Consider the following 23,367-nt stretch of genomic DNA (forward strand, 5'->3'; position numbering starts at 1 on the left):
CCATCTGGCTGTTCCTGACTTCTATCCTGATATAATACACTAGGAATCTGGGAAGGCAAATGTTTCTCTGAGTTCTGTGAGCTGTTCTAGCAAATTAATGGAACCTAAGAAGCGGGTAGTGGGAACCTCTGATGTATAGCCAGTCAGACAGAAGCGTAGGTGACCAACTGGACTTGTGATTGGTGTCTGAAAGGACAGGCATTCTTTTAGGACTGAGTTCTTAACCTCTTGGATCTGATACTATCTTTGGGTAGATAGTGTCAGAATTGAGTTGAATTGTAAGACACCTGGTTACTGTCTGCTGAGAATTGGATTTCACACACACACAGGTTTATCTCTGTAGAGTAGTTCCACTTAATCTTACATTTATTTACATGTCTAAGTTTATTTTCAATTTTCAGTTCAAGAGCTCTGTCAAAACTGTTTAGGGGCGCCTGGGTGGCTCAGTTCGTTAAGCCTCCGACTCTTAGTTTCAGCTCACGTCATGATCTCAGCGTCCTGGGATCAAGCCCCACATAGGGCTCTGCGCTTGGTGCTGAATCTGCTGGAGACTCTTTCTCCCTCTCCCTTGGCCCCTCACACTGCTTGTGCAATCTCTCTCTCTCTTTCAAATAAATAAATTAATTTTAAAAAAAACCCTCTTCCTTTAGCTTTGCATTCTAGAATATTAGTAAAATCCCTGGTATGGTAATATGGTAGGCATTCTGGAGTAGGTTAGAATTGCGTGGAGAATAAAAGTTCTCTGTTAAATCACAGAAACCCTCATATATAACACAAACAGAAGCCATAGACTTTTTTTTAAGATTTTATTTATTTGACAGAGACAGTGAGAGAGGGAACACAAGCAGGGGGAGTGGGAGAGGGAGAAGCAGGCTTCCCGCTGAGCAAGGAGCCCAACGCGGGGCTCGATCCCTGGGACCACGATCTGAGCCGAAGGCAGACGCTTAACGACTGAGCCACCCAGGCACACCAGCCATAGACTTTTTTGCCATAAACTTGAACTCAGGGGGTTGTAGAACTACGGAAGAGGTAGAAATTGAGTCCTGTGGGACGCTTAGGAGGCTCTATCAGACCACATGTTCTTGGGAACCCTCCAGACCCTTCACAAGTGTCCACTTGTGGCAGAGGAGGCTGTCAGGGCGAGGGAGGTGGAGAGCCCACTGCTGAACGCCCACTGGAGCTCAAGTTCTCAGCTGTGTCTTCATGTCCATTTCTGATAACTTAAAAATTTCTCCCGCCATTTATGCTCCAGAAAGAAAACAAAGAGGCACAGGACACTCTTTCCCTCCGTGTTTTTCTCCGTGAAGGAGTGATCTTCTACAAGGGCGCTGGCAACTGTTAAACACTGTGTGTGGTTCCGTTTGTGCGGATGGCCTGGGTTCCAGACCACTCTCCATGGTCTTTTTTTTTTTTTTATGTCTGATCTTATTTGTCACTCTTAGAAAATCTCATTTTTGACTGGACTCAGACTTAGAGGTAGAAGCTCTCAGAGAGGACAGCCTCCGTCTCTTGGCAATCTGTTCCTGGCGTTTTTCTTTGGCCTCCTTCATTCTCTTGGCCAAAAGTTTAGCATATTCTGCAGCGTCTTCCTTATTTTTCCGAGTGCGCTGCTTCTTCAAAGCAATACGCTGATGTTTGGGCTAGAGGACACGTGGAGTGACAAGACGCTGAATCGCAGGCGCTTTGGGTCTAGGTTTCTTACCTTCTTTGTTCAGGGGCTTTCTCACAGCATACTGGTGGACATGATCTTCTTTAGAGAGATGAAAAGTTTGCGGATTTTGCTGGCTCTTTTGGGCCCCAGGCGACGAGGCACAGTGAGTCCAGGAATATCCTTCTCCCCTTTTTCTACAACGACCAAGTTGAGAACACTGAGATTGGCATCCACAGTGCAACCCTGAACAGATTTGCGCGTTCTCTCTCCCATCCTCCTTGGTCTATAGCAGGAATGCCCCTTAATCAGCAGCAGGTGGACACGGCCGTGGGTCAAGACACCCTGCTTCATGGGGAAGCCTTCTTTGTCATTGCCACCACTGATTCGGACCACATAACCCTTTCATTCTTCACCCAGAGCATCAGCAGCAACTTCTGTAGCCAATACGCTTCTCATAAAAGGTATGAAGTTTGCGTTCATCGTCCACTTCAATGAGTTTCTGGCGGCCAGTAGCCACCTGCAGCTGGCTTGGTATACCAAGCTTCTGTTTCCCTCAGGACAAAATCTCTCTCAGTGGTCTTAATGTGCATTCATAAAATAGGATTTTTGTCAGCACCCTGTCGCCCCTCCCATTAACACTCATTAACCCACTACACTCGTTAACTCAAGTATAGTAGACATTGATTCAACCAGGTCTTCATTAAGCATCTCTTATTTGCCAGGCAATGTGCACTGTGTCTTTGTGTATATAAAACACCTCTGGGGACACGGGTTGAGTTTTTCTTTAGTCCGAAGTTGCTCCGTCTGTGGTATATACTTCAAGGGATGAAACTAGGGAGTAAAGAGATGTCACATAGGGGCGCCTGGGTGGCACAGTCCGTGAGGCGTCCGACTCTTGGTTCCAGCTCAGACCCTGATCTCAGGGTTGTGACATCAAGCCCCACACTGGGCTCCATGCTCAGCACGGAGTGTGCTTAGGACTCTCTCTGCCCCTCTCCCCTGCTCTCACGTGTGCTCCCTCTCAAGTAAATAAATCTTCAAAAAAAAAAAAAAAGTTGCTTAAATCTACCTACCAGAAGACTGAAGTCCCAGCCCCAAGTTAGCCAAAACACTCAGTTATGTTTTCTTGTAAGAGAGGGAAAACCTAGACTGTTCCACATGGAAAGCTTGTTCATTGCCCAAAGATAGTGTGTGTATGGCAGCCCCAATATCTGGTGAGCAAAAAGTCAGCCCGAATTCTGAGGCTAAAATTAAGAAGCATGTGTGTGTGTGCACGTGTATACACGAGACGAAGGGGAGAAAGAGGGGTACTCTTCCTGGAATTCTTCTTGTGCTAAAAACACAAAATTTGTCCGAGTTGGAAAAGAGCTAATAATTTAAGGGTCCTTCAGACCAAATACGTCCTGATGAGCATGTGATTCAAGCACATCTATGACTCAGTTCCAGTGACGATACCCTTAAAAGTCTCACAAGGAATAAGCCCCACTCCCACAGAATTGGTACAGCCACATCGTTGAGGCAGTTGCTTTATGCGCACAGGACCGCGGGCACTTCACTAGCTGGCGGGTCTTTAACTGAAAGAGGTGATGTGCCAGGAGGACCAAATCCTAGTGCTCGGACATTTCAAAGTAAACGGGCTAGCCTGGTCTAGTGGTTCTAACCCTCGGCTGGAAATCAGAAGTACCTATGGGGCTTTGTTAAAATGCTGACTGCTGGGTTCTCCCAGCCATAAATTCTGACTCCTGCAGCCTGGGGCGATCCTGTAGAACAGCACTGTGCCTTCGAAGATTGGGGAGTAAATCTCTGTTGTCCACATTGGTCTCAAAAGCCAATAAAAGGAATAAAACAACAATCCATCCATCAACTGAAATTCCGTAAGTGCAGCAATCTTAGGAGACCCAGTCATTAGGTATCATGCTCCGGGCCAACATCCCTACAGACGACACCAAGGACAAAGGTCATCTGCTCAAAGCAGATGGGGCAAAAACGGACTCTCATCAAGTTTCTAGAGCATAGATGAGCCAGCCCCATCCCACTGCTGGGGGTGAGATATGGGGCTCCCTCCGAGGAGACCTAGAGATCAGAGATGAAGTCATCAGATGCTTTTGTCAAAATACCCACGCGTGAGAGTTAGCTCGAACTTAGGAACATGAAAAAGCAGTCCACTGGATAGTCTTAACACAGTTGTGAAGTCATCTGCTGCCAAAGCTTCCCCAGTCCTCCTTCTGTAAATAATTAGAATCCTTTTTAGCCTGTTTTTGAAAACCATAGACTTCAGCCATGGTTTAGAATTCTAAACTTTTTGGGGGGTGAAACAATTCAAAAGACCCTAAAAATTAGACACACTTTCAATGAGGCTAGCATTTGAGATCCACACAAATACATGCTTGGCACCTGCCACACACATTGCTTTGTTCTTTTGATTTCACCGCCCTGAGAGGGAGTGTATGCAAGTGTATGGAAGAAATACTTTCCAATTGGGGAAGTAAGGCATCGTCTATAAGAATTTTTATCAGGGCACACGCAATGATTCTGGGAAAACAGATCTCTAAGCAGACAGAGATCAAGCCTATATTTCTCTACGAATGAACAAATATTTGTGTCTCCAAAAGCACAAATACATGTGATGTTTTTCTTGAGGTGTAATTGACATACATTATATTTCAGGTATATAGCATAATGGTTCGATATTTGTATACACTGTGAAATAATCACTATAGTAAGTCTAGTGAACATACATCACCATATGTAATTACAGAGGTTTTTTTTTTCTTTTCCTTGTGAGGACAGTTACTAAGATCTGCTCTTAGCAATGTTCAAACATGCAACACAGTGTTAACTGTACTCACCATTCTGTACATGACATGCTCATGACTTACTTTATAAGTGGGAGTTTGTACTGTTTCCCTGCCCTCACCCATTTGCTCCCTTCCCCTGGGACAACCACCAATAGGATCTCTGTATGTGAGCTTTTTTTCCTTTTTTTTTTTATGATTCCACATACAAGTGCGATCATATAGTATTTGTCTTTCTCTGACTTCATTTTAGTATAATGCCTTCAAGGTTCATACATGCTGTTACAAATGGGAAGATTTCCTCCTTTTTATGGCTGAGTAATATTTCATTGTACATATACATCACATTTTCCTTATCCATCTGTTGATGGATGCTAAGATTATTTCCATGTCTTGGCTCTTGTAAATAATGCTGCAATGAACGTGCAGGTGTAGATAGCTCTTAGAATTAGTGTTTTCATTTTCTTGGCATAAATGCCCAGAAGTGGAGTTGCTGAAACATATATGGTAGTTCTATTTTAGTAACTTTTTTTTTTTTTAAGACTTTATTTATTTGACAGAGACATAGAGAACACAAGTAGGCAGAGTGGCAGGCAGAGGGAGAGGGAGAAGCAGGCTCTCCGCTGAGCAGGGAGCCGGACGCGGGGCTCGATCCCAAGACCCCAGGATCATGACCTGAGCCAAAGGCAGCCGCTCAGTCGACTGAGCCACCCAGGCGCCCCCTATTTTAGTAACTTTTGAGCAAGCTCCATACTGTTGTCCACAGTGCTTATACCCATTTACATTCCCACCAACAGCACACGAGGGCTCCCTTTTCTCCACATCCTCGCCAACACCTGCTATTTCTTGTCTTTTTGAGTCTAGCCATTCTGACAGGTGTAAGGTGATGTCTCCTTGTGGTTTTGATTTGCATTTCCCTGATAATAAGTGGTGGTGAGCATCTTTTCATGTACTGAGGTCATTTGTATGTATTTTTTGGTAAAACGTCTCTTCAGATCTTCTGCCCATTTTTAAGTTGGATTGTTTATTTGCTATTGAGTTGTAGGAATTCTTTATATATTTTGGTTATTAACCGCTTATCAAATATGATTTACAAATGTTTTCTTGCCTTTTCATTTTGTTGATGGTTCCCCTTTTTTTTTTTTTTGAGATGGAGGAGGGGCGCGGAAGGGAGAGGGAGAGAATTTTAAGCAGGCCCCACGCCCACTGTGGGGTCCTAACATGGGGCTTGATCTCAGGACCCTGAGATTATGACCTGAGCCAAAATCAAGAATCAGATGCTGGGGCGCCTGGGTGGCTCAGTTGTTAAGCGTCTGCCTTCAGCTCAGGTCATGATCCCAGGGTGCTGGGATTGAGCCCCACATCGGGCTCCCTGCTCCGTGGGAAGCCTGCTTTTCCCTCTCCCACTCCCCCTGCTTGTGTTCCCTCTCTCGCTGTGTCTCTCTCTGTCAAATAAATAAAATAAAATCTTTAAAGAAAAAAAAAGTCAGATGCTTAGCTGAATGAGCCAACCAGGTGACTCAATGGTTCCCTTTTCTTTTTTTTTTAAAGATTTTATTTATTTATTTGACAGAGAGACAACGAGAGAGAGAACACAAGCAGGGGGAGTGGGAGAGGGAGAAGCAGGCTTCCCACGGAGCAGGGAGCCTGATGCGGGGTTCGATCCCAGGACCCTGGGATCATGACCTGAGCCGAAGGCAGACGCTTAACAACGGAGCCACCCAGGCGCCCCAATGGTTCCCTTTTCTAATGTAGTCCCACGTGTTTTATTTTTGTTGTTGTTATCTCTGCTTTTGGTGTCAGATCCAAAAAATCCTCTCCAAGACCAACGTTAAGGAGCTTACCCCTATTTTCATCTAGTAGTTTTCTGGTTAAAGATCTTACATTCATGTCTTTGATTCATTATCAGTTAATTTTTGTGTATGGTGTAAGATGGTGGTCCAGTTTCATTCTTTTGCATGTAGCTGTCCAGTTTTCCCAATACCATTTATTAAAGAGATTGTCCTTTTCCCATTGTTGATTATTGGCTCACTTGTCATGTGTTAATTGACCATATGTGCATGGGTTTATTTCTGGGTGCTCTGTTCGGTTACCTTGATCTGTGTGTCTGTATTTATGCCAATACCATACTGTTGTGATTACTACAGGCTTTAGTTTGAAATGAGGCTGTGACAAAGATTCACATCCCCACCAGCACAAATACATGCAAATTTTAATGCCATAATTTTTTAAAGAACTAAACTGTTTTGGGGGTGCCTGAGTGGCTCAGTCGGTTAAGCATCTGCCTTCGGTTCAGGTCACTGTCTCGGGGTCCTGGGATCAAGCCCCACATCGGGCTCCTGGCTCAGCAGGGAGTTTGCTTCTCCCTCTCCCTCTGCTGCTCCCCCTGCTTGTGCTCTCTCAGTCTCTCTCTCTCTCTCTCTCTCTCTCTCTCTCTCTCTCTGTGTCAAGTAAATAAATAAAATATTTTTTTAAAAGTAAACTGTTGGGGCGCCTGGGTGGCTCAGTTGGTTAAGCGACTGCCTTCGGCTCAGGTCATGATCTCAGGGTCCTGGGATTGAGTCCCACATCGGGCGCCCTGCTCGGCCAGGAGCCTGCTTCTCCCTCTCCTACTCCCCCTGCTTGTGTTCCTGCTCTTGCTCTCTCTCTCTCTGTCAAATAAATAAATAAAATCTTAAAAAAATAATAATAATAAAAATAAAAGTAAACTGTTTTTAAATTAATTTATTTTTAAATGGAATATATTTGAAATATGAAAGTAAATTGAAGGTGTACAGCATGTTACCCTGATACACTTCTCTATGGTAAGAGGAGTGCCGTCGTAGTGACGATACTGTTAGCGGTTGGATTGGGAGCAGAGTTTTAAAAAAACTCTTAGGAATGACAAAGGAGGAATGAAATAGTTACTTTTGGTATGTTGCTGAGGAAATTTCCATAATTAGATCTAAAAATTGGAGTGAAAATTTTTATGATTCCATTGTATTAACATGAAGTTCAGGGGCGCCTGGGTGGCTCAGTCGTTAAGCGTCTGCCTTCGGCTCAGGTCATGGTCCCGGGGTCCTGGGATCGAGCCCCGCATCGGGCTCCCTGCTCAGCGGGGAGCCTGCTTCTCCCTCTCCCACTCCCCTGCTTGTGTTCCCTCTCTCGCTGTGTCTCTGTCAAGTAAATTAAAAGTGTTTTTAAAATAACTTATCAAACTCAATACCACCCCAAAAAAAATCTAGTTAAGAAATGGGCAGAAGACATGGGGCACCTGGGTGGCTCAGTCGTTAAGCATCTGCCTTCGGCTCAGGTCATGATCCCAGGGTCCTGGGATCGAGCCCCGCATCGGGCTCCCTGCTCCGCGGGAAGCCTGCTTCTCCCTCTCCTACTCCCCCTGCTTGTGTTCCCTCTCTTGCTGTGTGTGTGTCTCTCTCTCTCTGTCAAATAAATAAATAAAATCTTTAAAAACAAAAACATGAAGTTCACTTGGGTCTAATTCAGATTTTCAAAAGTCAGCATTACAGAGCATTCTTTTCAAAATGAGGGTTTGTAGCCACATTGTGAAAACTTGAAGATCCAGTCTGCATGCAGCATTCAGTGAATCACTTTGGAGAGCAGGGTTACAGTCTGGGTACCTAACATAAACTGATGTCTTTGCAAACCATTGGGACCATTTTTTATTTATTTAGTTTTTAAGATTTTATTTATTTGACAGAGAGACACAGCGAGAGAGGGAACACAAGCAGGGGGAATGGGAGAGGGAGAAGCAGGCTTTCCGCCGAGCAGGGAGCCTGATGCAGGGCTCGATCCCAGGACCCTGGGACCATGACCTGAGCCGAAGGCAGACGCTTAACGACTGAGCCACCCAGGCACCCCTGGGACCATTTTTCAAATGCTTTTATTTTGGAATAACCGTAGAGTCACAGGAAGTAGCAAAATAGTACATAGAGTCCCATGAAATCCTGTAGGGTCCCCTCACCCAACTTCTCCCCACAATGGGCCCATCCTATATAACTGTAGTTTAATGCCACAATAACATTTTATATTGATAATGGTATTAAGTTCAGTCACGATTTGCAGTAAAGCAAACCAGCTGTTCAAATAATTGTGTCTTTGACATAATGTCTTCTGATTCTACTGAAGAAGATTGTGTAGAACAAGAGTCCTGGCCTCCTCTTTTCAGACAGATAACCTTTAATCATATACAAGGTGGTAATTCTTTTGTGCAGGGGAATCCTTCTGTAGTTAGAACATGTTTTGCTAAAGCTTCATCTGCTTTAAATTTAACAAAGTGTATCATTATTAGTCGAGCAAACTTTGATTCTTTCTAAACTCCTATATCCTCAAAATTTTAGTTGAATGTCTTCTATATTCAGTTGCCTATAATTAATGTGACAATCCTTAAGTCACATCATAAGACATTCAATTCCGTAGAGTAAATTGTGCTATTCTAAGAAATGATGTGGCAGTTGAAAACCTAATGATACACCTACAGATTAGTATTTCAATATAAATAATCATTATATTCACTACTTGATATCTGCTTAATTGAAGTATATATAAATATTTTGGCAAAGCAGCCCATCCACATGGATGGGTGAAAAGAGCTAAGATTTCCAGTATCTTACTTTAAGTTCATAATTTATTCTGTAGACATCTTAAATTTGCCTTGTAGGCATGCTGAGACCTAAGTGATAGAGGCCAGCAAAGTCAAGAGAAGTTGAGAACCATCAAGGCCAAGACCGACAGCACTAATTTGATTGTACACCTGATCCTAGGGAAGCATATTTTCATTTTTTTTAAAAGATTTTATTTATTTAACAGAGACACAGTGAGAGAGGGAACACAAGCAGGGGGAGTGGGAGAGGGAGAAGCAGGCTCTCCGCTGAGCAGGGAGCCCGATGCGGGGCTCGATTCCAGGACCCTGGGATCATGACCTGAACTGAAGGCAGGCGCCTAATGACTGAGCCACCCAGGCGCCCCGCATATTTTCATTTTTAAACAGAATGTTTTCTATGATGGGAGCTTTTTTTTTTTTTCAAGATTTCACTTCTTTATTTGAGAGAGTGAGAATGAGAGAGAGAGAGAGTGCACAGACAGGGGGAGCAGCAGAGGGGGAGGGAGAAGCAGGCTCCCCGCTGAGCAGGGAGCCTGATGCGGGACATATTTATTGAATGATAGATACTGTAGGAGAACAATCTTCAATCTCTTTAGTATGAGCATGTGTTACTATATTTTCTTCAGAAGGATGTGGGAACTTCAACATACTCCAAATTGATTGGATCGCTGTTCATCGTAGGGGATTCTTTCTAGCTCTAAGAAAGCCCAGGCAAATGTTAGGTTAATTTTTTAATTAGTGGTTTTTCTATTTACTTATTTCCATGAGGCTAACAGTTTGCCCTGAATTAGAAACATGGTCTACTTTAGATGCACGTGGACTCGATCCCAGGATCCTGGGATCATGACCTGAGCCGAAGGCAGACACTTAACCAACTGAACCACCCAGGCACCCCTATGATGGAAGCTTTAAACATGTTGGTATTATCTGTGCATTTATTTTTCAAGGGGAGGAAGAAAAACCTAATAATTCACAGAAAAAAGTTTGCCAATTTAGAACGCATCATTTGCTTTACCTTTTGATGTAACAGACAAGGTTAGATGTAATTCCAACCATATTTTCTTATTTTTTTTTAAGTAGGCTCCATGCCCAACAGGGCTTGAACTCTAGACCCTGAGGTTGAGAGTCACACGTCCTACCCGCTGAGCCAGCCAGGTGCCCCCCAACCATATTTTAAAGAACTATGCTTTACATTGGGGATTTTCACTGAGCTGATCTCAGCCTTTTATGGGTGGTGGTATGCCAGCTCATCTGCCTGGTACTTTGGAACATCATCTGGATCAGGACAAAAATAGTTTTAAAGGACAGAAGAAATATTTTCATGATGTACAGAAATCACGATATCAGCTGATTTTGGACTATACCAAAGCTTGATTATAGTTATATTTTGCTTTTCTTAGCAATTTGAAATGTGTCCCCTGAAGTATTTATTGCTAGACACAGTAACTTGAATTTGCCAGGAAAGAAAGAAGGACTAGATAATAAAAGTTGAAATCATCTGAAATGGGTATTTGAGAAATGGCAACCACTGGAGTTAGGCCAACGAAGTTATTTTGTATAGGGAATTAGATGCTCACACCATCATTGGAAGGGCCAGAGGAGTAGAAGTCTGGGGAGTCTGCCATAATCTTCCAGATTAACTGAGATCCAGAAATTAGGAAGGCCAGCACACTTTGAAATAAGCATCTAGATTTCATACCCTTCTCCCCACACAGCTGGTATATAAATGGTGATGGGTGGAACATGGCCACTGCAAGAATTCGCGAACGTTAGAAACTATCAGCCACCATCCTGCAAGATTTTTCTCTTCTCAGCCATCCAAATCTCACATGAATTGACTAAAGTTGAATTGCATCCAGTACCTTAATGGAAAGCTATCTGTGAAATAAAATTTTCAAGTTATTGTAATAGAAGAAGGAACAGAGAAGGGATTGAAAAGATGCCAAGTGCTATTTGACAAGATCTGGGATAGAAGTAATCTCTATGCACTTGGAAATCCCATATGTGTGTATGTTACATGGTTCAGCATGGCCCGGAGAGTAATTCATGGAACACTGATTCTGCAGATACTTATCAGGGAGAGATGGGACTCATGCTCCAAAGTGTTTAGAGATCCCTGCATCCCCACCTTTTGCAAAGTCCTGGTGCAAATTAGCACATTAAAGACTCGGAGAAGCCGCCTTTTCTCTTCTGGAGAGTGCACATCATTCGGTCACAGTGGTGATCTCTGGGAAGTGGAAAAGGGCCTCAAAAGACCGTTCCTTGCCACTCTCTACTGTTTTGAACAAACAGAACTTGATAGAATGTTAAGAAATTCTTATCTTTTATAAAAATAAAGTTTGTTTTCCTTCTTTCTAAGATTCAAATAAGAAGTTGAGATGTAGGAGCTGAAGGCATGAATCCCCTGGAGGAAGAGGCCCCCGTGTTATTTACAGCCGAGGAACAATACCAGTGGTTTTCAGTGTGAGATCTTAGGGCTCCCTGTATCAGGATCACTTGGGGGGAAGAGTGGCTTACGGACTAAAATGAAAATTCTGGGCCCCTCTTGAGATCTACTCTATCAGAATTCCTGAGGTTGGGACGTGATTATTTGCATTTTTTAAACAGATGTCCCATAAGTTTAGTTTTTTTCACTTTCTTAGTGTGATAAAATAGATACAGCAAAATGTGCCTTAACCATTTTTAAGTGTACACTTAAGTGGCATTAATCACATTGACAGTGCTGTGCACCAGTCACCACTGTTTCCAAAGCTTTTCATCACTTGAAACAAAGACTCTGGGGGGCGCCCGGCGGGCTCAGTCGGTAGAGCACGTGACTCTTGATCTCAGGGTCGTGAATTCAAGCCCCATGTTGGGCATGGAGCCTACTTAATAATAATAGTAATAATAATAATAAACAACAGAGACTCTGCAATTATTAAGCAATAGTTCCCATTTCCCCCTTTCCCCTAGGCCCCTGTAACCTGTAATCTACTTTCTGTCTCTATTAATTGGCCTATTCTAGATATGTTATGTAAGTGGGACCATACAGTATTTGTCCTTTTGTCGGGCTTCTTTCAATTAGCATAATGTTTTCAAGCTTCATCAGTGTTGCAGCAGGTGTCAGGACTTGATTCCTTTTTTTTTTTAATGGCGGAAGTGTCCATTATATATGCATAGACCACATTTTATTTATCTCTTCCTCTGCCGCTGGACATTTGCGTTGTTGCCATCTTTTGGCCTCTGTGAATAATGCTGCAGTGAACATTGGTGTGCACGTAACTGTTTGAGTCTCTCTTCAATTCTTTGGGTAGTGTTTTCCCAAGAATACCCGAACATTTTAATGATACTAATGCTTGCAGCCCATGAGCATTGAATATCTTTTCATTTGTTTGTGTCATCTTCGATTTCTTCTTTTAGGTACTTTTATCTCTCTCTTTTTTTTTTTTTCCTTTGTCATTATACCTAAAGGTTTTTTTCTTTCCAGAGAGCCAAATTTTGGTTTCATAGGTTCTCTTATTTTTTCTCTATTTTATTTCTCTCTGCTCTAGTCTTTACTGTTTCCTTCCCTCTTCTAGCTCTTAGTTTAGTCTGCTCTTCTTTTTCTAGTTCCTCAAAGTGTAAATTTAGGTTACTGATTTGAGATCTTTGTGGGTTTTGTTGTTTTTTGTTTTTTTTTTTAACACAGGCATTTATACTTAGAACTTTGCCTCTAAGTCCTGCTCTCACTACATCCCAAAAGCTTTGGTAGTTGTATTTTTTTTTTTTTTTACTCTAAATATTTTCTGTTTTCCTTTGCAATTTCTTCTTTGATGCACTGGTTGTTTAAGAGTATGTTGTTTCATTTCCACATACTTGTGAATTTCCCAGTTTTCCATTTTTTAAGGTGATTTCTAATTTTATTCCCTTATGGTTGGAGAAGATACTTTGTAAGATTTCAATCTTTTAAAATTTATTGAGACCTGTTTGGCCTAGCATCTCTCCGGGAGAAGGTTCTGTGTGCACTTGTGAAGACTGTGTTTTCCAGCATGGTTGGACGGAGTGTTCTTTGTGTCTGTTAAGTATAGATGGTTTATAGTGTTGTTCCAGTTCTCTGCTTCTTTATTGATTTTCTGTCTAGATGTTTTATCCGTAACTTAAAGTGTTATATTGAAGTCTCCAACCGTTTGCAGAACTATTTCTCCCTTCAGTTACGAAAGCTTCTTCCTATGTTTTGCAATGTTAATAATTTTTATGTTTTTTAAAGATTTTATTTATTTATTTGACAGAGACACAGCGAGAGAGGGAACACAAGCAGGGGGAGTGGGAGAAGGAGAAGCAGGCTCCCTGCTGAGCAGGGAGCCAGACGTGGGGCTCGATCCCAGGACCCTGGGATCATGACCTGAGCCGAAGGCAGGCGCTTAACGACTGAGCCACCCAGGCACCCCAATGTTAATAATTTTTAAAAGTAAAAATAACATAATAATAATAGCTAACAGCTTTTGAGCATTTAGATTATACTAGGAACTCTTCTATGTGCCTCAAATAGAGTAATTCATTTAATCTTCACAACAACCCCACGAGGTCGAGTGCTGTTAATGTCCACATTTCATAGAGGAGGTGATTGAGTTTGAATGAAATTAAGCAATTTGTAGAAGATCACACAGCAAGTAGGTAGTTTACCTCCACTGACAGAATCCTTAACCATTAATGCTCCAGGCATATGGTTATTTAAGAGAATAAACACAAATGGAGGACTGAATATAGTGCTTCATCCATTGTGGCTCTTGGAAGTTAAACTGGTGTTCTTTGTACCTAAACATCGATCCTACGACTAATTCGTATTTGCTCTTGGAAACTAGCGTATTGATGGGATAGGAAGACAGATTTATTTTATTTATTAAATTTTTTAGTCCTTAAAGAATTTTTTTTACTCCTTGGTGCAAATTCTCCTTCTAAAATGAAAATGTTCTTAGATACAATGTCAGGGATTCTAAGTTTTTGGTCCCCAAATAACTTCTTTATCACATTTTTTTTATTATTTTTATTTTTATTTTTATTTTTATTTTTTTTAAGATTTTATTTATTTATTTGACAGAGAGAGAGATAGTGAGAGCAGGAACACAAGCAAGGGGAGTGGGAGAGCGAGAAGCAGGCTTCCCGCCGAGCAGGGAGCCCGATGTGGGACTCGATCCCAGGACCCTGGGATCATGACCTGAGCCGAAGGCAGATGCTTAACGACTGAGCCACCCAGGCGCCCCATCTTTATCACATTTTAAAAAATGAATAAAATCGACAAGACTTGGCAGGTTAGGAAAGGTACAATTTTCTTGATTCTCTGTGTAGAGCATGTAATTGTGTCTCACAGATTTTATATCAAGATATTCCCATCTTGCATCACCTCTTTATTCTTCCTTAGACTTCTTGACAAGTTATGATTATGAAATTATTACATGCCCATTATAAACAACAATTCCAATATGGACTTTATCATTATTAAGGCATGTTCTCTCTCAACCCATTTTCTTGAGAGTTTTTGTCATGAAAACATGTTGTATTTTGTCAAACGCTTTTTCTGCATCTGTTGAGTTTGGTTATATGCCGTTTATCTTTCCTCTTGTTAATGTGATGTATCACATTCATTGATGTATAAATTTTGAACCTCCGTCATATCCCTGGAATCAATCCTACCCGATCTTGGTGAATGATTTTTTAATGTATTGTTGAATTCAGTTTGCTAATACCTCATTGAGGATTTTTGCATCTGCATTTACCTGAGATACTGGTCTGTAGTTTTCCTTTTTGTAATGTCTCTCGTTTCAGTATCAGAGTAATGATGGCCTTGTAGAGTGAATATGGAAGTTTTCCTTCCTCTTTTATTTTTTGGAATAGTTTGAGAAGAACAGGTATTCTTTTTTACGTGTTTGCTAGAATTCACCTGTGAGGCCATCTGGTCCTGAGCTTTCATTTGTTGGGAGTGTTTGGATTGCTGATTGAATTTCATTACTAGTAATTGGTCTGTTCAAATTGTCTATTTCTCCCTGATTCACTTTGGAAAGATAGGATGTATCTAGGAATTTATCCATTTCTTCTAGGTTGTCCAATTTGATGGCATAAAATTTTTCATAACATTCTCTTACGATCCTTTGTATTTCTTGGTGTCCATTGTTATTTCTTCACCTTTACTTCTGATTTCAGTCCTCTTTTTTTCTTGATGAGCCTGGCTAAAGGTTTATCAGTTGTTGATCCATTCAAAGATGCAGCTCTTGGCTTCATTGATCTTTTCTTTTGTTTTTTATTCTGTATTGCATTTACTTCCACTCAATTTTTATTATTACCTTCCTTTTACTAGCTCTGGGTTTTATTAGTTCTTCTTTTTCTAGGTCTTTTAGGTGTAAGGTTAGGTTGTTTGAGATTCTTCTTGTTCCTTAAGATAGACCTGTATTGCTATAAAATTTCCTCTTAAAACAGCTTTTGCTGAATCCCACAGATTTTGGACAGTTGTGTTTTCGTTATCATTTGTCTGCATGTATTTTTTAAATTTCCTTTTTGATTTCATGCTTGGCCCACTTGTTGTTGAGCAGCATGTTGTTCAGCTTGCATGTATTTGTGTTTTCTCCAGATTTGATTTCCAGTTTCATACTGTAGAAATTGATTGTCACTGTAACTGATTTCTAGTTTAAGACTTTTGTGGTTGCCAAAGATGCTTCATACAATTGCAGGCTTATTAAATTTATTGAGTCTTGTTTTGTGTCCTAGCATCCACCCTGGAGGATGTTGTGTGTGCACTTGAAAAAAAATTTGTATTCTGTTGTTTTAGGATGGAATATCTGTATATATCTGTTAGATCCATCTGGTCTAATGTGTCATTCAAAGCCACTGTTTCCTTGATGTTCTGTTGGGATGATCTGTCCACTGATGTAAGTGGGGTACTAAAGGCCCCTACTGTTACTTCTATTAATTTCACTTTGTCCTTTTATGTCTGTTAAAAGTTGCTGTATGTTTATAGATGCTCCTGTGTTGGGTATATGGATTAGTATTTCTGTCATTACATAATGCCCTTCTTTTTTCTGTTATTAGTCTTTGTTTTATTTTTTTAAAAGATTATTTATTTTAGGGGTGCCTGGGTGGCTCAGTTGGTTAAGCATCTGCCTTCGGCTCAGGTCATGATCCCGGGGTCCTGGGATCGAGCCCCACATCGGGCTCCCTGCTCAGCGGGGAGTCTGCTTCTCCCTCTCCCTCTGCTGCTCCCCCTGCTTGTACTCTCTCTCTCTCTGTCAAATAAATAAATAAAATCTTTTCTAAAAAAAAAAAAAAGTATTTATTTTAGAGAGAGGGCAAGCGGGGGGAGGGGTAGACAGAGAGAGAGAATCCTGAAGCTGACTCCCCACTAAGCATGGAGCGCAGTGTGGGGCTCGATCTCACAACCCTGAGATCATGGCCTGAGCTGAAAGCAAGAGTCCACTGCTCAACCGACTGAGGCACCCAGCCACCCCTAGTCTTTGTTTTAAAGGCTTTTTTTAATCTGAAGTAAGTATTGTTACCCCTACTTTTTTTTCACTTCCATTTGTATGGTACATGGTTTTCCAACTTTGCAGTCTGTGTCTTTACATATGTAGTGAGTCTCTTGTAGACAGCATGTACATAGGTTTTGCTTTTTTATCTATTCAGTTTTTTGATTGGAGCATTTAGTCCCTTTACATTTAAAGTAATTATTGGGGTGCCTGGGTGGCTCAGTCAGTTAAGCACCCAGCTCTTGATTTCAGCTCAGGTCATGATCTCAGGGTCATGAGATGGAGCCCTGTGTCAGGAGTGGTGCCTGCCTAAGATTCTTTCTCTCCCTCTCCCTCTGCCCCCCCCAATTCATTTGGTCTCTTTGTGTCTCAAAAAAATAAATAATGTACACTTAAATAATTATTGATAGGTTTTACTGATTGCCATTTTGTTAATTTTTTCTGGTGTGTGTGTGTGTGTGTGTGAGAGAGAGAGAGAGAGAGAGCGCGCGCAAGCTCCACACCCAATGTGGGGCTTGAACTCAGGACCCCAAGATCCAGAGTCATACGCTCTACTGACTGAGCCAGCCAGGTGCCCCTTTCTGGTTGTTTTTGTAGTTCTTCTTTGTTAGTTTTTTTCTTCTCTTTCTCTCTTCCCTTGTAGTTTGATAGCTTTCTTTATTGTTACGTTTGGATTCCTTTCTCTTTTTTTGTATGTATTGCAGGTTTTGATTGTGCTTACCAATAGGTTCACATATATATTATATGCATAGCACCCTATACTAAGTGGATGGTTGCTTAAGTTTGAACATGGTCTAAAAACACTACATTTTTACTACTCCCTCCTCATTTTATATAGATGGTGTCATATCTTATATCTTTTTCTTTTGTGTATTCCTTGACTATATTTTGTAGATATCATTGATTTTGCTATTTTGGTGTTTTATCCTCCACATTAGCTTTGTAAGTGATTAATCTACTACTTTTACTGTATCTTTGCTTTTACCTGTGGAATTCTTTCCTTTCACAATTTTCTTCTTGTTACTGACTTTTCTTTCCACTTAAAGAATCTCCTTTAATATTTCTTGTAAGGCTGGATTAGTGAGGCTGAGTATCTTGATGACCATTATTCTGAATTTTATCGAGCATATTGTTTATCTCCATTTTATTTGGCTCTTCTGATTTTGTCTTGTTCTTTCATTTTGCAGAGATTCCTCTATTTTGTCTTAGTTTCGGTGTTGGTTTCTTAAAAGTAGTGGCCTCATGAGTGGAGGTCCCGTGGCGCCCTGTAGCGCAGTCCCGCCCCCACTCACCCCACCCCCCAGTTACCAGGTTTTCACTCTGGGGCTACCTGAACACTACCACTGGAGCTGAGCCATGGGTTATCTTTAGCTGAGCCAGCTGCAGTGAGCTCCTTTGCCTGCTTTGGGTCCACAGGGCAGGGTTCGGTCTCTGCATTGAGAGGTTTGAGGCCCCTGTGAGTTCTTTGGTGGGCAGGGCTGACAGTCAGCCAAGATGTCTGTCATTAGCCTCTGGGCCATCACTGCAGGTACACCCAAGGTCAGGGTTTGCTTCCTGTGTAGCCAGCTAAGAGGCAACGTGGCTGAAACTTGTGTGTGGAGTTATCCCCACCTCTCCCCAGGGCAGGAGTCACTTCGGAGTGGCCCTGGTCCCTGCTGGGGCTGCCAGTGGGGTGTGGCAGGGCAGGAGCTGCTCTGGGGGGACAGTTGCTCTGGCAGGTGGGTTGGATGGGTGGGTCTGCAGGGGAATCCTGGGGCAGGGCATGTGCTGCTGGCAAGATAGATGGGAGAGCTTTCTAGGCTGGGGGAGTGGAGGAGAAATGGTGCCCACCAGCTTTTTTCTTCCCGGAGACATCTGAAGATCCCTGCCCCTCTAGCACATGTTCTAAGATTAGTCAATAGATCTTCACAAGTACTGGGGCACCTGGGTGGCTCAGTCATTAAGCGTCTGCCCTCGGCTCAGGTCATGATCCCAGGGTCCTGGGATCAAGCCCCACATCAGGCTTCCTGCTCAGCGGGAAGCCTGCTTCTCCCTCTCCCGCTTCCCCTGCTTGTGTTCCTGCTCTCGCTGTCTCTGTCTCTGTCAAATAAATAAATAAAATCTTTAAAAAAAAAAAAAGTCTTCACAAGTACCCCAGGCAGTTTCAAACCACTGTATGTGCTGTGTCTTGGATGGAGTTATTTATTCTGACTCCTGAAGGGCAGGGACTCCATTTCCTTTTGCCTTCCTGCCCTCCTAGAGGTGAGCCCGCTGGTGTTCAAAGCTCCCCAAATTACACCCAACAGGTTTTCAAAGCGAGGGACTCATCTTCCCCGTGTGGGTCCCCAGTGCCAGGGGTGCCTGGTGTGAGGTCTCATCGTCCTGTTTCTGTGGGCATGCAGTGTTTCTCCTGTCTGTGGTTAGTCTTACCTGGGATTTGGTTCCCAGCTGCATCTCCGCCTTCCCGTTTTGCTGATGTGGCCTCTTCTCTGCAGTTAACTGGAAGATCTGTTCTGCCAGTCTTCAGGTAATTTTCAGAGTTAGTGGCATAGATGTATCTGTTTGCCTCACGGTGTCCGTGGGATGAGATGAGCTTAGGATCCTCCTATTCTGCCATCTTCCCCCTCAGTCTAGCCTTTCTTATTGATGAAATCAGTTTCTGTTGAGCTGAAGTTCTTCTACAGATAACCACCTATGTATGGTTTTCTCCTGTATGTTTCCTTAAGTGTGTGTGACAGGAAAACAAGAGACAGCAAATGCCTGTTCAAAGATATGACACATGTAGGACTTTCCTCCAGTATTCCTATGACCTGGATCGGTCAGTATGCTGGCTTCTTTCTGCTTTGTGTCCCTGCATGAATTTCGAGATTACAATAAGTTGTAAATTGTAAATCACATACGTCATATTGATGGTGGTTTTCTCACCAGAATGCTTGTGATTATGGATATATAACCAGCATTTTTGCGCAGACTTTATCACACAATTCACTTTGGTATGGCTTCTCACCTGGATGACTCATTACATGAGTTTTCAGCTGGTTACATGGGTATCTTTCCACACATATGGCAGCCGTAGAGTTTGACCCCTTTATATAGTCTCACATACCTTCTCAAGCTCTTGGCTTGGATAAACACTTTGCCATATATGTTACTCATCAGCCTGGCCTTGGAATATGGGTATCTCTGGCCTTTCAAAAGTTTGTGATACACCACTTTGCTTTTACAAAAGACCTACATTCATACATGTTTTTGCTAGCCAAAAGAAATTGGAAGAGGACTAATTTTTACTGAAAAAGGCAGAAAATGAAAGGTGTTCAGCAGCATGTGACCCGAGCGGTGAGAGTGGCCCCACCAAGCACCCTCGCTGGGAACTGCACTGAGCATCTCAGCATCAAGCTGCCATCACTTTAAACTCTGTGAGCATCTGTGCTTGATCCTGATTTGTGTGTGTGTGTGTATCTATTAGCAAGATGTGTCCTAAGGTATCAGAAGAACCTTAAATTTAAAGAGGTTATTTTTGGGGTCTGGGAGTGCTCAAAAAATATCTCCTATAAATTAATGGTGACTGCTTCTTTCCTTTATGCCATTTCAGCTTACAGAAGCTTTTATAGGAATGCTCTACTTCTGGTTAGCTGGGAAACCTCGATCTCTGATCCAGTTTTTCCCTGGAGCTCTCCACCTCATCAGGATTCTTGACATTGGCCATATTAGATACAGCGTGTTCTTTCAGAGTATAGTTGAGCTGTGATTTTCCACATTTCTCTTTCACTGTTTGAGTTGGCACAAAGACTTCCTGTGCTGGAAATGTATTTCATTGAGTTCTGAATTATCATTTCTTTGTGCAACTTGTTCTCTCACAGGTGTAGACAATGTATTTGCATGTAGAAATTTTTCAACGGATGCATTCTCTAAAACACGGAGATACTGTACTGTTTTATTCTGCCCCGTTTTCTGGGAGTTGAAAGCCTTCTTTTTAGTGTCAGATAACATCTTTGCTAATGCCCCTTGTTAAGGATTTGCCTGAACTAAATCTGATTTTATTCTTAATTCCAGTTTTTAATCAAGTTTTTAGAAGAGTTTTTTAGTTTTCTTTCTGGTGGCTTGATTTGTTTTTATATTTAATGTCTCACAGTCAGAAAAATGTGGCCTGTATAATTGCTTTAAAAATTTCAGTTTTCTGGATTTTTTTTTTTTGTAAATGTTTGGTAAACATTTGAAAGAACATTTAGTCCATGTGAGATATATAATTTTATTACATGGAGGTTTCACTAAGCTGATTCTAGTACTATTTGTCTGTTCTGCATTTCACACTCAGAGTTCTGTTCAAGCTTACCAGAAATGCAGGAGAATTCTGATGTCACTTTTATCTTTGTAGGTACTATTTTTTTTTTAACCCTCCCACCATGAGTCTATTTTATTTGTTGCTTCTCTATTTGCTGTGTCATTTCTTTTTGTATTTTTAATTATTGCTTCTCCTAGATCTAGATTTCACATTTGTTGTGTCAGCTCTTCATCTTTCTTCTGAATTCTAGAATAATTTTCTATTGACTCAGGTTTCTTAAGTTTCACTACCTGTATTTGTAGTTTAGGATTTGGGAAAAACCAGTTTTCATTTGACGGAAACCATTTTGATTGATTGATCCTTTCTGAGAGATATCTCATCACTGTACATTTTGTTTGGAATTAAAATTAGAAATTAAAGTTTTCTGCTCTGATTCTGTAGGATGAGGTCCTTCTTTTAGAATGCTAAGTCTTTCCAAGCATTTACTGATTTTTAAGGAATCTTTAAAAAGATTATGTGGATCCCAATGCTCAGATCTTTTAATCCTTAATGAAAAAGAAAGCTCAAGGGGGCGCCTGGGTGGCTCAGTCGTTAAGCGTCTGCCTTCCGCTCAGGTCATGATCCCAGGGTCCTGGGATCGAGCCCCACATCGAGCCCCACATCGGGCTCCCTGCTCGGCGGGAGGCCTGCTTCTCCCTCTCCCACTCCCCCTGCTTGTGTTCCCTCTCTCACTGTCTCTCTGTCAAATAAATAAAAAAATAAAAAATAAAAAGAAAGCTCAAGCTTTGTACTTCCTTTCTATGGATTTTCCTCGATGAGAAAATGCTTGATAACAGAGCATGGGAAAGACAGGGAAGTGCATGTTCTGCTAAGCCTTTGTTTTTAGCCAAGCACCTGTGGGTACTGCTTTAGGTATTTCCTGGGGAGTTGAAAATTGTTCCTTGGAATCCTCAGCTAGGCCAAGCAAATTTTTCCTCCATGTTCGTTGTGGTAGCTGGAAGTTACTTGGTGCATCACGCCCCTTATCTCAGTGGCCAAACTACTCCCTTAAAGGCCTTGCTTATTTAGTGAAACCCATGGTGCAAGTAAGACAAAGACAAAAGCCGCAGTCTCAGTGCTTCCTGTCCAGCACACTTATCCTTGCATAGAGCTTGGGGGTTACCATGGGCTCTCTCGGGGAGTCCCATAGACGTGCTCTGCAGGTTTTCCTTGATGACCTTCATTGGTGACTGGAATTGTGGACTGGCTGATCCTGGTTGCCGCTGCCTTCGGTATGTCCCCATCTGTACCTTGTCATTTCTGACCCCCAGAACATCATTTCCTGTTCTCCAACCATTAAAGATGTTTTCATTAGTTATTTTAGAACTTGGGAAGAGAAACTCAAATCCAAATCTTAAAATAGGAGTTCCCTTGCCACGTGTGACCGTTTGATTCCTTGCCAAAGTGTATAGGGAATGCAAGCGACTTCAATTATGCTTAACCCAAAGATCTTTTTTTGAATTAAACCTAACCTGCCCAGGGCAGACTATTCTTAGTGATGTAGAAGAAATCAAAATTGGAGGATGGGATTTTAAAACGGCTATAAATGTTAGTGGTTCTTGACCACTGCAACAGTACTCCCTGAAAACCACCTTGGTCCCCAAGAGAATAAAGGCACAAATAAGTCCAAACCAAGCAAAGTAATATAATGAGCACTATGTTCCCAAACCACAGTGCAAAACTTGAGGAAGCCCGGCTGTGTGAGAAGCACCTGATTTTCCCTCCACTTTTTTTTTTTTAAGATTATTTATTTATTTATTTGACAGAGACACAGCGAGAGCAGGAACACAAGTAGGGGGAGTGGGAGAGGGAGAAGCAGGCTTCCCGCCGAGCAGGGAGCCCGATGCGGGGCTCGATCCCAGGACCCTGGGATCATGACCTGAGCCGAAGGCAGACGCCTAACGACTGAGCCACCCAGGCACCCTGCGCTCTGTATTTCTTAACGACCAGAATGTCAAGAAAGGGCGGTCAGAAGCATACCCATCAAATTCCAAGAGGCAGGAAAAGTGCGGTGGTTTGCCTGATAGGAGAACCTGGAAGTGGTGAACCATAGTATCACCCACATAATCTGTATCCTGTTAAAACCTTTGAAACCCCTATCATAAAACATGGCCAGAGCACCATCATAGGAAAAGGCCAACAGACCAAAGTTAAGTAGGGAGTCTTTGGAGGAATGCAGGTGGGAGACAAACACCCTGTACCCAACAGTGCCCCAGACTTCTGTGTGGAAAACTGAGCTACTCAATACCTAGAGAGAAATTATGATAAAGATCGTGGGATTGTAATAGGGAGATCATGTAGTTCTCACAGATGCCTCTCTTAATTACAAAAAATGAGTACCATGACGACTCAGTATTGTGTTAACAGATTTGAAGTCATTTTCTACTTCAAAATCCATTACTGAAAAGGGACAACCTAGGGGCGCCTGGGTGACTCAGTCATTGTGTCTGCCTTCGGCTTAGGTCATGATCCCAGGGTCCTGGGATTGAGCCCCGCATCGGGCTCCCTGCTTGGGCAGAAGCCTGCTTCTCCCTCTCCCACTCCCCCCT

At 42.2% G+C, this 23,367-nt stretch overlaps 1 pseudogene; it reads right to left on the minus strand.

Annotated features, from left to right (window-relative positions):
• Positions 1-1,444: 1,444 nt before the first annotated feature.
• LOC118004592 lies at positions 1,445-22,062 on the minus strand (annotated as a pseudogene).
• Between the last annotated feature and the right edge of the window lie 1,305 nt (positions 22,063-23,367).

Source organism: Mirounga leonina, unplaced genomic scaffold, assembly GCF_011800145.1.
Source record: "Mirounga leonina isolate KUSES-001 unplaced genomic scaffold, KU_Mleo_1.0 Mir_101595, whole genome shotgun sequence".
Classification (NCBI taxonomy): domain Eukaryota; kingdom Metazoa; phylum Chordata; class Mammalia; order Carnivora; family Phocidae; genus Mirounga; species Mirounga leonina.